Source organism: Lissotriton vulgaris, chromosome 2_2, assembly GCF_964263255.1.
Source record: "Lissotriton vulgaris chromosome 2_2, aLisVul1.2, whole genome shotgun sequence".
Classification (NCBI taxonomy): Eukaryota; Metazoa; Chordata; class Amphibia; order Caudata; family Salamandridae; genus Lissotriton; species Lissotriton vulgaris.
This window is the reverse complement of record NC_141688.1, coordinates 57,994,135-58,008,232: the sequence shown is the minus strand read 5'-3', so window position 1 is coordinate 58,008,232 and position 14,098 is coordinate 57,994,135. Positions and strand designations below refer to the sequence as shown.

The window sequence follows — 14,098 nt, the reverse complement described above, 5'->3', positions numbered from 1 at the left end:
GTCCTTGCACCCCGGAGGCCGCCCGGTTTCTACTGCGCCTTAAACAAGTTTAATTCCCGCCCTTTCCACCTGATCCTCCTTGAATTGTAATTCAAGGCAGCGTGGGGACCTGGCACCTGCGCACTGCGCCCCTCCGGGCACATTGTAACACGCATTTTCATGTTTACGTTGGATGCTAGTCCGCGGACTTGAAAGGGCGGCCTGCTTATTGTGTTACCATTGGCATGGTGGCAGCACTTTGAGGAACAGGTTGTATTGTTTTCCGGCGTGAATCTCTAAAGGCTGATTAACAGTCTGCGCTCCGCGTGTTCTTGTGGTGTAAAGGTGCAAACAACCTTTGATGCTTGTGTGCGCTTAGCTGCAAAGGATTGTTTCTAGTGGGAGAGGTGCGGGGAGGAATAGGGAAGAGTTCCTGTGCCCGGTACCATGCCCCTGCAGATGCCTTACGCCAGTTACTAAACACACACACCGTACACAATGAGCCGGTGCCTCTGTACTCTGGCAGAATCCTCACCCTGCTCAGCCCCAGCCGCACCGGCCTTTTGATGGAAATTATCCTATTACTCATTGGCTCCTTGAGCTTTAACTTTGGAACTCATTCCACTAATCTAAACTTCTCGACCGACCTGTACCTGTTGACGTAGGCCATAAATTGTACCTCGTGCAAAAACCACAGTTGATGGACAGAATGCAGAACAATGTCATACATTCACCCCAGTACAAAGATCTGGGCCTAAATCCATCGTTTTTTTGCTCATGACACCAACCCAGTTCAGACACGAATATATGCAAATCAGCCTTGACCCTGTGCCTCATGGGAACAGTCCAGCCCGAACTGCCAAGCCATGTCTTTCCTGGACCGGAATCAAGCATCCCAGGACCGGTTTGAGGCTATCAGCCGTCTTCAGCCAGGATAGCTTGAATCCAGTGGTGTGGAGAGCATGGGACTCACATCTGAGCATACCCATCCCTCTCGGGGTGACAAATGCAAGAACAACAGTTGATGGACAGAATGCAGAACAATGTCATACATTCACCCCAGTACAGAGATCTGGGCCTAAATCCATCGTTTTTTTGCACTCCACACCACCCCCGTTCAGACATGGCCATATGCAAATCAGTCTGACCCTGTTGCTCATGGGAACAGTCCAGCCCGAACTGCCAAGCCATGCCTTCCCTGGACCGGAAACAAGCTTCCGAGGACCGGTTTCTTTTGCATAAATTGTACCTCCCCATAAACACGTAAAGCCACAGAGATTCATCCAAGCTATCGCCTATAACCAAGATCCCAAGACCATAAACTACGGCCACTAATCCGGATCTACTCTAGACTACACTCGCCAATAAGATCTTTGCCCTATTTTAGACATGGTTCACTGGAGACTGTTTACTTGACATACTTGTTTACAGTAACACTACCTCAGGGCTCACTTATTTACTGCAACCTCATCCGGAAGGAGCCAGCTCAAAGTAAGCATGCATGATCTTTCATTTCATACATAGCAAAGTCTAAATTACCCCAGTCTCCCAGACCCAAGAGCACCATAACAACAATGCTACCCTATGTTATTGTGTTATAATACAGAACAATGGAAAATGTGCAGTACAGCTACAGAAGGTGGGTGTGAGAAGGGCTAAAAACAGGACCACCCACACCCGGCAGTGTAACAACTTGGTCACATTTAACACAGTGCTCTCGAATTTCCAGAGCTACAAACAGCAACTTGACTTCCTTTCGAGGAACACATCTCAAAAACATTCAGTAATTGGAGCTGGTAAATAAAGCACATCATTTCATTATTGTGGTGTGACAGATTTAGAGATTTATGCACAAAACTGAAATATTTGGGTTATGGAGAAGCAAGCAGGATAATGCAAGGCAGTGCTTATTTGAAAGTGAAAAATGCAGTTGCGGCATCTGCCCGCCACCCACGCTGCAACCTCATGTGCCAAGAAATAAACACAAAGCATTAACCTTTGATGTACAACAGGAGAAATAGAAGAGATAAAGAGATGTTAATCTAATGCCTGAAATGAACAATGTGGAAGCAGAAAACCTGAGATCAGTCCGAGCTTGACCAAATTGTGTGATCCTAGGCAAATTTCTCTTATGTGTTTGATAAGCTGTAATGTTGCTCCATGTATAATAGGAATCTAGGCCGGATATAGGATGAACTTGACACTTGACTTTCATGTGGCTCCTGTCTGCCAGCCACACTCTAACCTCATGCACCAAGAATTAAAGACAAAACATTAACCTTTGATGTGAAATAGGAGAAATAAAGAGATGTCCATTTAGTGGTTGAATTGCACACAGTGAACGCAGAAAACCTGTGTGCTGCCCATAACCTCCATGTGCCAGGTAGGGGCCGCAGAGATGACTTAGAGTTGTCACCCTGGTGCATTGCTCTATTGATTGTGCAATGCTGTGATCTGAACGGACTGTTTCCCTGAATGCGCTGTTACGAACCCCGTATGTCAGGTGGGGGCCGATGTGAAGTGAGAGGGCCATCGCCATGGAGCGTAAAGCTATGAAGGAGATGCAACCTGTGGAGGAAGAATAACGATCCAACCATCAAACAATCCAGGAGGGCCCAAGAATTGTTGCCAGATTTGGGTAGGTTTACCACAGAGGCGGAGGAGATTGTCGGAAGCCTGCCGCCACCTTTAACTCTCACTAACTGAAGCAGCTATCGAAGATTCAAAGCACCGTGGGCGACAGATGAACTGTATTCTAGTTCACATAAGTAGGGTTCTACCCATGAAAGCAAGTGCTTCAGCACCCCTCATAGGCGTAGTAAGCCCTATATAAACGTTGCAATACCATATCTTTACATTTTGATGATTCCTAGCCCAGGGGCTTCATTTTTTGGCAATTTTGCTATATCCAAGTTAAATAATTAATGACTGTAGGCTAAACAAATCTGTGAAAACAAGGCTTCAAGGCACATTTTATTAAGTATGTAGGTAAACTATTAGAGACTTTAAGTGCTTAGAGCCACTTGGTGCAGATCCAAGACTTCAATTTACGTTTAAGCGCCTTCCTGTGGGATGGAGGGTTTCTAAAATGGGCTGAGATGAGGCAAAGTGAGAAGGCTGTCATTCCTTCCTTTACACATTCACTTACATAGGACAGTGATGCAAGAATAAATGCAGTTTCCTGGCTGGAGCAATGGAGTCTCCTGATGAATGGATGAAGCACAGATGCTAGTTTCTGATGCCGCGTTGAGCATGCCAAATCTGCCATCCCACTGACGAAGAAAGTCATGCGACGTATAATGGGTTGGCGTAATCTTTCCTCTTAGAAGTGGATGTAAAACAACATGGAATTTTCTGTAAGCTGAAGATGAGCCACTGTAAATTATTGAGGAGCCCCCGTACTCTTGTTGGTTGTAGCCGTTCGCCGCGCGAGCCATGTACGCTAAGAGCTGCTCATTAGAAGGTAAGCTGATAGCCTGGTGGATCCATTATTGATGGCATATGGAGAGCTTCCTTTTCATAGGAGATTTTGGCGACTTAATAGAAATGAATTACCGGAGAAGGGAAGCTTCTGCTAAAGGCTGTGCTCCGTGGTCCTCCGAGACCCTCAATTAGTGGCTCTTTGGAGCTCAGCATATTCAAATCCGGGAGTAGTGTGCGGTGCAAGAGAATACGCATCCATTTGTGGGAACCTACAAGGTACAGGACAAAGAGCCTTTCAGACTGAGATTTCTCTTGGTTTTTGAGACCTCTGCCTAATGTATCTTTATCCGGCTCATTCTGAAGATGGAGTCACCATTGATGGTTCGCGTCTTATACCCCGTGATCCAGATCTCAGGGGGAGGTTGTTGCCTTGGTGGCGGCATGTGATGTCATAGATAGGATGATCGCGCATTCACATACATGCATGGTGAATGATCACGCATCTCTACAGTGAACGAAGTTATGTACAAACCCTTTAAAACTATTTGCTTGTGGGTTTTTTGCAACACTATAAACAATAGGTGGAACTGTCATTTTTTTAGGGGATTACTGTGGTTTTAGCCTCACCCAGCGTTGGTTATTGGGACTCGAGCCCAGCCCACGTGTAATTATCAAGGAGGTGGAAGACTGCCCAGAGCGATTTTGGAAGAAGAGCGTTGTGCAAGATTCTTGTGTTATGTCCTGTCCTGTTAAACATTATAACTGATCATTAGTACCAGATGACTTCACAGGAGGTCCGTGGGTGACAGCATAAAAGAAAATTTTAATCAATCAATGCTCGCTTAGAGAAAAGGCTACTACAAAGGGAATGTTATTTTGATGGGTGACTGTATAACGGAGCATTCCAATGGTATGTGTGACATCGTAAAAGACAATGCCTTTAACATATGTCAGACCTTTTTTATGAACATGCCCTTAGTTGTATGACACCATAGCAAATGCATGGGTGCCTTTATTTCACTGAATAATGTGCATCTGTTTTGTCCTGGTGTCGTGTATTTGATATTGTACTTCGATTAATCTGCAGCTTCCTGTCACTTACTTGCGAAAAACTGGCGAAATTGCATTTAGGTTTCTGAAATGTTGCCCAAATTCACAATTGTGCTTATATAAAACATCGCTGCACACACATTCCAGCTTACATGTAGCATTATCAAAATACAAGCACATATGTATATTTTGTCTTCAGCATACAATTTTTCCTTAACATTTTTGTTGAAAAAAGACTTTTATTGAAATTTCTAAACAACAAAAATGAGTGAGGTTTATTAAACTACTGAAAAATGTAATCATACAGATACATTTCTAACATTTCTTTTCATCTGAAGCAAATGGGCCAACCTGCCACGGATTTGATAGGATATCTCAAGTCGGTAGCATGTCCATCACACAAGCGTGTTTCTCAGTGGCGGCTGGTAGGAAACGGTGGCGGGGTGGGGGGGCGGATAATGTGGGGGGGGAGTTTGGAAAGAAACAAAAAAAGAACAGAAAACTTTCCTGGAGTCACTGTCACCAGCAACCGCCTCTCCTTCAACGCAAGAACCAGGAAGAACGCAGCCTCTCAGAATCCCTTGACCCATCACAACGCTGCCTTACAGCAGCACTGTGATTGGTCTGAGAGCTGTGGTACGGCTTGGAGGATGTGCATGTTCTCCACCCAGACTCTATAATACAGCCCGTGGAAAACATGCACTGTGCGCATGACGGTTTGGCCGGCCACAGACGGCCGGCCAGCCAAACTGTCATGCGCAGTTAGGGTGCAGCTACTGCTCCTCCTCCCTTGACGGACATCAGGGGAGCCCGGCCCGGCTAAACTCTAACAATGTGGCTGGCTGCAGGTCAGCTGCAAAATTGAAATAAAATGATAATGTTTTGTTGTCAATTTATTTCTTGCTTGCACTGCTTTAAAGCAGTGGGGGCGACGCTCCTTCACCTGCGCCTTGTGCTCTCTCTTAACTGCACTGCTCTCTCATTCAAAATACATACAAGGCTTTAAGTGGGCCGGGTCCCACCGGTACTGAGCACCAGCAGTTTTTTAAAGGAGGCCTTGAAACTGGTCCCTATCAGGCTCTGTTTTGTGCTGTGGTCAGTTTTTTCCGTGACAGCAGGCACATGGATGTGCGTGTGCTCACACTGCGTACATTTACACTAGTGAGAAGTTATGGTATGACGTCATGCTAGGTGAGTGTTGTAGGGCAAGGGAAATCCTTTATAGGGTCAATTGCTCTCTGGATTTCCCGACACTTTTTGAAACTCAGGAGCAGCAGCATGGTCGTGGTGTTACCAAGGCTTTTAGTGGAAGCTTTTTCAATATTATATTATAAGCCATATTTGCTGCTTATTTTATCTTATGCAACTACAACCATTGACAAACCCAATAGTCCAGACTTGTAGGTATGATGTCACTTGTATCATATAGCTGGATGCTATGAGAAAAACAGCAAAATACAAATATGCGCCACACTATGCTAAGCAAACATTTTTAGCTTATGTCTTTTACGCCACGCCCTTAATTGCATTGACCACGCCCCTTGAGACCTCCCCCCCCCCCACCCCAGTTTTTTTATTCCCACTTGAAGCCCTGAATACATTGTCATTTGATCATTGGACTTTCCCCAGTCTTCCGGTTCCGTTGTGACAGGAGTTGGGGACGCCATCTTGTTTAGGAATGGGGATTTGCTTCTGTAACATGTATAACATTTTCCTCTTGTAACAGTAACTGGTCCTATTGTGAAGCGCTCTGACACCTTTGGGTAAAGTCGCGCTATATAAAAATGCATAAATAAATAAACCGAGGGACCAGATTCGAGTATCGGCGTCCGTTCAACATCCTGTGATACTGGGCAAATCACCTAATCTCACCATGCCTCAAAAACGAATATGACTTGTGTAATGTAACAGGTGGATATTTTTAGCTCTCCCACAACCCCAGGTCGAGTTCTCACAATTTAAAAACTTCAACAGAAAAAAGGCACGTCCTTATTGACACACACGTTCGACAGAGCACTACTCTCCCGACCTAAACCATGCCGACTCTGAACAGCTGGCTACAAAAACATCCCTGCTTCTACGAGCTGTGGTAAAGGCAACACGCATCCCACAGTCCACCGGTCCGTTCAAGAACTGATAAAATAACAAGCGGCTCAAAGTAGGAGTTTAAGCGCTACACAGCAAACAATGCAAACTGTTGAGTTGTGTTAGACGGTCTTGAAACGTGTTCTTTCGCAGATGGCTGAGCGATTCTACCCGCGGTCTCTTGCATCCCCCCTACCCCCGCCTGCAGAAGCACACGCTGCCCACCTCATCTGCCCGCCGTCCTCTCGGGGGCCTGCACGTCTGCTGGCGCTGCTTCTAATTGCCGAGCCACGTGTTTAATTCATTTGGACAAGTGGCTTCAGTGCGCTGCCCGCTCGGGCAGAAACAATCTGCGGCGTGTATGGAACCGCGTGTGCAGGAATTACACAGGTGCCTGTGTAAGGAACGGGCCAAGGAACCTGGCCAGTCAGGGGCTTTGATTGGGGGCGGGGGCAGGCAGTGTTATACCCCCCCATAAATACATTTTCTGACAAATAGTTGGGCGCAGACGCTTTCAATCGGGTGCTGTGCGATGTCTGTCGGATTTCACAAAGGGTGTTACATACACACAGACAATGAAAACCCACTCTGTTTTGAAAGTCCTCAAAATATTGGTTATTTTTCTAACTATTGTGTTTTCTCTTTTAGAACTCCTACCAATCCGCATTCCTCTCCCTTTCTATTGCCCCTCAGGCCCCTGTCATGCACCCTGCTTGTGGTATCATGTATTGAAACATTATATGCAAGTCTGTTGGATAATGTGACCTCTCCTGGCCCCCCCATACATACACACATCTTACCGAGTACCCTATGCCCTGGGCCCCGACTGGCCTATGTAGAAGTGCAGACGGGCACTCGGTGCCCAGATGTGTGCAGTGGTTCCAGAGATGCAGCTTGGCACCAGGGAAAGGATGTTTATGCAGTTTATAACTTTCAGTTGTAACCCAAGTTGAACCACTTCACCCTATTTTTAGCCCTGATGTGGCCCACCATGGGACTGATGGCTCCTGGGGACTTCATCAGAATACACACACATCCTTCTCCATTTCAGCCTGGATATCCCGTGTCAGTCCAGGCAGGTGCCAGCTTGTGATGCAGAGAAGCCGTGTGGTCGCTTTAAGTGTACTGGCTCGGAGCATCAGAGCAGGTGGAGCAAAAGATAAATCAGAACACAACACGGCGCCCCCCTTGCTGATGGAAGTCCTCTGCAGACACTGTGTTGAGTGCTCACTTACCTCCGCTTCAGCCAGTGCCTTGACTCCGGGGTGAAACCAGGTAATGAAATGAATGAAAACTTATATAGCGCTACTTTACCCGGAGGCTTCAAGGCGCCTATCAATAAAAAAAATAATAAAAAAAAATTGAATGAACATTCCCAGAAGGGCGGGCTGAGGTTTTTGAAGAGAGAAACCTTTTAGATCAGGGGTTTCCAACCTTTTCTGTGCTCCGCACCCCTGGGAAATGTTTGATTGATGTTCGCACCCCCTACAAAAGTCTCGCCGGATTCCTATTGTGCATACCGTACAAACTATCCCTCTTTGTTATACCCCCTAAAATTCCATCCCGCACCCCATGGGGATGCGGGCACCATGGGTTTGCAACCCATGTTATGATCCTTGGATTGCTGGGTTTCTTTTGCCATCTCATTGAGTCTTTTAGTAGCCTTCAAAGTTTAGACAGTTATTCAAAATTCAGATCTTTAGGTGCGATGAAAAAGTTGTAAGTCTCTAAAAGGACGAAAGAAGCGTAAGTATGAATTCTTTCCAAGATCTATGCCCTTTGTAATTAAGGGCGTGGGATAAAACTTATAAACTAAAATCCTGTGCTTCACATAGGGTGCCAACTGACTAATATGTAAGTACCTCTCTGTGAGCTTTCTTTAATTTCTTCCAGACACACCCCACAACAATTTACAGGCGCCTAAAAAAAGACAGGCATATTGGCCTTGCCAGTGCTTGTTTGAAGTATCATCTAAACGAATAACATTTATATTGTGATGTATCTCATACACACTCTGTCCCATCCCCTCAACCTGCCCCCAACCGACCATTGAACCCCACCCAGCTTGTGGGGTCATCACAGCCATCTTGCTCACATGCTGCAAAACCGCACACTACCCCAAAATGTTGCCCCCTCTGTACTCCCCTCCACTTTATTCTCAGTTCTGGTCAGGTACCCCTGGTATTGTCCCCAAATGTCACGCGATGTGCTTCTAACCAGCCTTAACTCGCGATAAGCTGCATATAGCGATGCATATATTATGCACCCGACATAGTGTTGCAGAATGTCATGTCTGTGTGCCACTCCTTTACTGTGGAGAGCTGCCCCTTCGACCACTGCATGGCTATTCTATGCTTCGCTAGTAGGATACCCATCCCCACCAAGCACCTGTGGGCCTTCGGAATCTCTTTGTCGTAGCCTAGCTGTGGCAGTAGAGGAGTCGGCTCAGGCTGCTCTCCTGCCATCTCGCTCACCTCTCTCAATATAGTGTCCCAGTAGCGCCTAACTCTGAGACAGAGCCATGCCGCATGAGCGAACTCCACCTCCCCAGCAGTACATCTAGGGCATCGTGGGCTGTCTTTCAAGCTTTTATGGGACAGGCGGGCAGGGGTGTAGGATACCCTATTAACGTATTTAAAGTGTATCAACTGATGCCTACTGTTCAGGAATACCATCCTAATGACCGAATAGCAGTAAGTCAATTCTTTGTCATTGATGACCACACCTAGTTCACCCTGCCAGTCTAGACTCACCATGGTAGCTCCTATCTGCCCCACGTTCTACGAGTGCGTGTAGAGCTTCGTGATGAGGTGCTGCGAGGTTTCATTTTGTATCAAGTAGGTCAGGGCTCTCAACATGAATTCTTGAGCACAGCCACCTTGATTGTGCTCCAGATGAGGGTTGGTTTAAGGGTAGACCGTGATTAGGGTAATGTAATGCAATCTTCAACCTGTCCAGATTCTTGTACTTGAAATGCTGATGCACTATTTAAGGATATTGTCTAAACGTCTTATTGGTGCATGCAACAACCTGTGTTGTTTCCATGGAGATCAGTCAAAATTGTTTGAAAAAAAGGTGCTGAATGGTGTCAGAACCCATGCCAGTTTAGCCAGTGCCACAACCCTCATTGGGCTCCCTGTCTTTGCAGATGGTGACGTGCTCTCTGTATTTAAGCATGCCCCCTTAGGATGATCTGTGAGCTTCCAAACGCCACCCCCTGTCTTTGTTTCACCCCTCCACGAGCTCACCTGTCGTATGACGCCCTTTATACAACTGCTCCGCCCTGAACGTGCTCTGTGCCTCGCAAGAGATAGTAAAGCGCTATACAACACCAGTATAGCACTAACAGAGGCACCACTGTGCGGAAAGTACAGAAGCCTTCCTTGGACCAGCAGGCGACAGCTTGTGAGTAAACAAGATATTGGTATGTTGTGCACGTCTGCCTTCAGAACAGGGACTGCTTTAATCAGCGCAAGGACACACGTCTTTGCACCTGTTAGCCTCCCAAGTAAGCCCGGAAACGAGGGCACGATTCATTGTGAAACAGCCATGAACCCTGTTATAGACATGCACTGTGCTGGAATAGCAGGGATTTTGAGCGCACCTGCATCCTGAAGCTAGGTTGCAATCCATTGAAACATGGATGCTGGGTACTTGCCATCTACAGCTGCACATTTTGCTAGGACTTTAAGGTAAACCAGTGCCACCTGGTCCTTTTTTCTCCTACACGCACACTCCATTTTTCAGGCAAAATGAAAAGTCCTTGGAAAAACCTTTATTTGGCCATTTTTAAAATGCTTTTCCGAACTCAGATGTGCTTTTTCCCTCTGAGCAGTGACCTACCATTTGTAGGAGTCAGTGGTTGCAAGCTGCAGGGATGCAGCCTGGCACGCGCTAGAATACCCCCTTCGGCTGACTTTTTGTGTTCCCCAATCTCAGAACGCTGCATCCTTTGGCACCGTGTTCTCATTCTTTTTCTCTTCAAAAAATCAGTTGTAAACATTTGTTTTCTTCCTTCATAGTCTATCAGCATTATATCCTATGGAGCTTCCTGCGTATTCATCAATGGCTGGTCCAGAAGTGCCTGACCCTTCCCTTTCCTAATCCAGAGGTCCTCTATTCTCCCTCTTCATCTTCACCCGCGCCATTCCAATGACTCTGATTTTTCCCCCTTGGCACTATACTCTCCTGTCATTCGCCACAGTCTACTCTTACACAGTCTACCTTTAGCCGTCTTCTTCAGTTAAGCACTAAACTCCACCACCTTCTGAACATCAGCCAAATCCATCCTCATGTTGCATTCTACTAAAGTATAAATTACGCTATAGAACTCTAATTCTGCTTCTCTGTCACCTTTGACAAAATTGCAACTCAAGTATGACACCATTCCGTCCAGATCATAGTAAGTAACAGTGCCTGGTACAACATCCCCTGTCCTTGTTAGGTTTTGCCTAGGCAGCGCTTCGAGACATGCTGCATTCAGGATAGGACATAAAGCTCCGCCCACTTTGTTTTAATTGGCTCCTGTCCTGGTTCTTTGTAAATGGTGTCTTTTCATTTGTCAATAGTCTTAGTAGTACCTCCTTAGTATTGCCTTTTCTCTTCCTTTAACCTCCCATGAGGACTTTCCCTGTTACATGTGTTGTTACTCCGTAGGTTGCAATTTTAGCCTCGGAGCACTATTTTCTTAAAGGGCTCTGTCCTGCCGGCCTTTGCAGGCAGGACATGCTCTCTCGCAACACTTTCATTTATTTATTTAACAGCGCAGCATTCCTCAGCGCTAATAATGGCGCCCACGCCTTTCTTTTGTTACTTGTGATCGGCTGTATGCCTTTTTTCTTCTATTTGTTTACTTTTTTTTTATACAATGGTGGCACCCGCACTTTAGCTTTAAGCATTTTAAGCTAAAACGCGAGTCCATGATTGCTTCAAAAGTAAAGAAAAAGAAATGTGCATTTTTTTCTATTTCTTTACTTAAGAAGCAATCGCGGCACCAGCGCTTGTGTTACAGATGTTTACAGCTAAAGCGTGGGTGCCGCCATTGTAATAAAAGTAAATAAATAGAAAAAAAGTTTTTCTGTTTATTTACTTTTGTTGCAATGGCGGCACCCGCGCTTTAACTTTAAACATCTTAAACAAACAAGTGGGTGTGATAACTTCAAAAATAAAGAAATTGATTTTTTATTTTTATTTCTTTACTTTTGAAGCAATTGCGGCACCCATGCTTTAGCTTAAGATGTTTACAGCAAAAGCTTGAGTGCCGCCATTATTGTTTGTCTTCCTGTAGGCTAGCTTTCCTGTTGCCACTGTAGTAACAAGCATTTGCAATGTATCGGGGCTCACATTTGAGAGAGTTTGTGCTACTGCCATTGCAATTGGCAATCAATAAAATACATTGTCATTTACAATGCAAATATTTCAAACTCTCTGTTTGAGAGAAAATGCTTCTTTTTTTAAATCTGTGTCTGACATGCTCCTGGCTTCCCTTACCTGCCCTAATGCATCCAGCCAGTCAGTCCCCTTCTTTCATCTTCACAATACCCCCTCGTCACTCTTAATATTTTTTCTTGCATCCTTCCCCTGAAAGTTCTACAGCTGCAACTCAGGACTCTTCTGTGCCTGTCTTCGCTCAAAGTCATGTCAGAGGGACCTATTCCTTAATGCATCCCCTAGCTCTGAATCCAAGTCTGTAACAGTACGAGGAAGCCTCCGATTACCCTTGGGTTACAAAATACTTGTAACCTGTTAGGCCACTTCCATCATGGCTCCCTACCGCGATCTGTGCTTCCATTATCTACAAGTTGCCGTTGACTTTATTTCAAGGCCATTGACCATATATCAGATGTTGTTCTGGATGGTCCTTCGCGAACGCAATGCAGACGAAAGATAGTGGTTAATGTAGTGGTTTATGCAGTACCCGTAGCCAGCAGAGGACCCAAAAGGAGGCCTCCTCCTGTAAGATTAACAGATGACTCCATATCATCAGTGGCACCATGTTCCAGTCCTGGAATTACCTTTTCCAGGTCATTATTTTCAGATTGGTCCAGAATGCAGTGGTTTTCAAATTGAAGCCCCTAATCGAAAATAGTGCCCCTGGTAACTTGGGGTCATCTGGTGACCTTACCCTCAGGGTACTCATTTTCTTTGGATTCTGAGCTGGCGTGTTGTGCAATCACAATGCCCACAGCTCGTCCCCCTCTAGTTTGCTGTTTCCAAGTCCCCCTTCTGCAGCCAGCAGTGACTCTAATCCATTTCTTTATTTCCAAGCACCGTTTCTCACGGTAAGAGGCATCACTCGCATGCCCTTAATAAGAGAGTAGTGTTTCATTCATTGTTTGGCAGTCTACCAAACATCTACATGTAACACTCAACTTGTACATTAGGCCTAGCATCAACAGTAATACAGCCTCAAGTGAGGTGCCCCTACCAAGATCTGGGGGTTTCCTCATGACACTTGGGGCAAGGGAGCTTGCTCTGAGGTTGTTGAACTCACTCCCACCGAATCTGGAACTTCAATGTCTGATTTGTTCCTTTCAGCTTTGCGTTTCTCAATTATTTACTGCCTTTCTCCCTCAACATCAAGTTGTCAATCACTTTGATCATACCTTGCCTAGGCGTTTTGTTCGTATTTAAATTATAAAATGTATGGGTAAATGTTTCAGCCGGATAGATTTGTACTTCCAAAGCAGACGTGTTTTTGCTTATTGAGGGCTCGTTGGCCGAGCATTGGATTTTGGTCGTGATTAATGGTAGCTTCATGGCCTTAGCAGTAACAGATTTCAGTGTGTGCCAACAAGACATTGATTTTTCCTTATCGCCTCTCCTCAGAGGTGCACTGTCTGTCACCCTAAACATGGAGGGAGGCGTGTGCTAATGGAGCTGTCGTGGTGGTGGTCTCCACTCGGAGCGTGCGGTGACTAAAGTGGGTCTAGATGATGGACAGTCTTAACCGTGCAAACTGATTCAAGCGAGGGCGTGCCGTGTAAAACTGGGATGCAGCGACGCACATCACCTTAAAATAGCTGACGCTTAATATTCAGGTGACATTTAGGCAGTAGGGCTGGCTACAGTCATTGACTGGCACTGTGATGGACTGTTGCAGGTGATGGCTACGAGAATCCCTACTAGACTGCCTGCTTAATTAATTCTATCAGTGTTATCTTTTAATTGTCAAAGACCCACATGGTTGCATAGGGAATGGCACTGCGAGGGATGTCTTGATTGTACGTGATCCATTGATCTTGCTCAGTTGTGTGTTTGTGTCTGTTCTGTTGTCAAGTGATTGTTCTTGCTGCTTGATGGGTATCACCAGAGCTCTGTTCCAGATGACTTCCCTATCTCCTAGGTTGCAGTGCACGCCTGTTGCCTAGCCGCTGGATATCTGTGTGAAGTCATGGGCTGTAGTAAGCTTGGTTAGATGTAGTAATATCCAGTTACTGTAATTGATGAACTATGTTGAATGTATGTTAGAGTTCTAACTTAATATGTTCTGTTGTAGGGTTGTGTATGGTGTCGCTTGAGTTGTGAGCATGGTGATATCCAACTTAAAGCATGCATGTGC

General features: G+C 45.6%; 1 protein-coding gene across 1 annotated transcript in view; it reads left to right on the top strand.

Annotated features, from left to right (window-relative positions):
* PEAK1 (pseudopodium enriched atypical kinase 1) overlaps positions 1-14,098 on the top strand; it is a 566,235-nt gene that overhangs the window by 227,988 nt on the left and 324,149 nt on the right. The gene's annotated exons all lie outside the window — the stretch shown is intronic.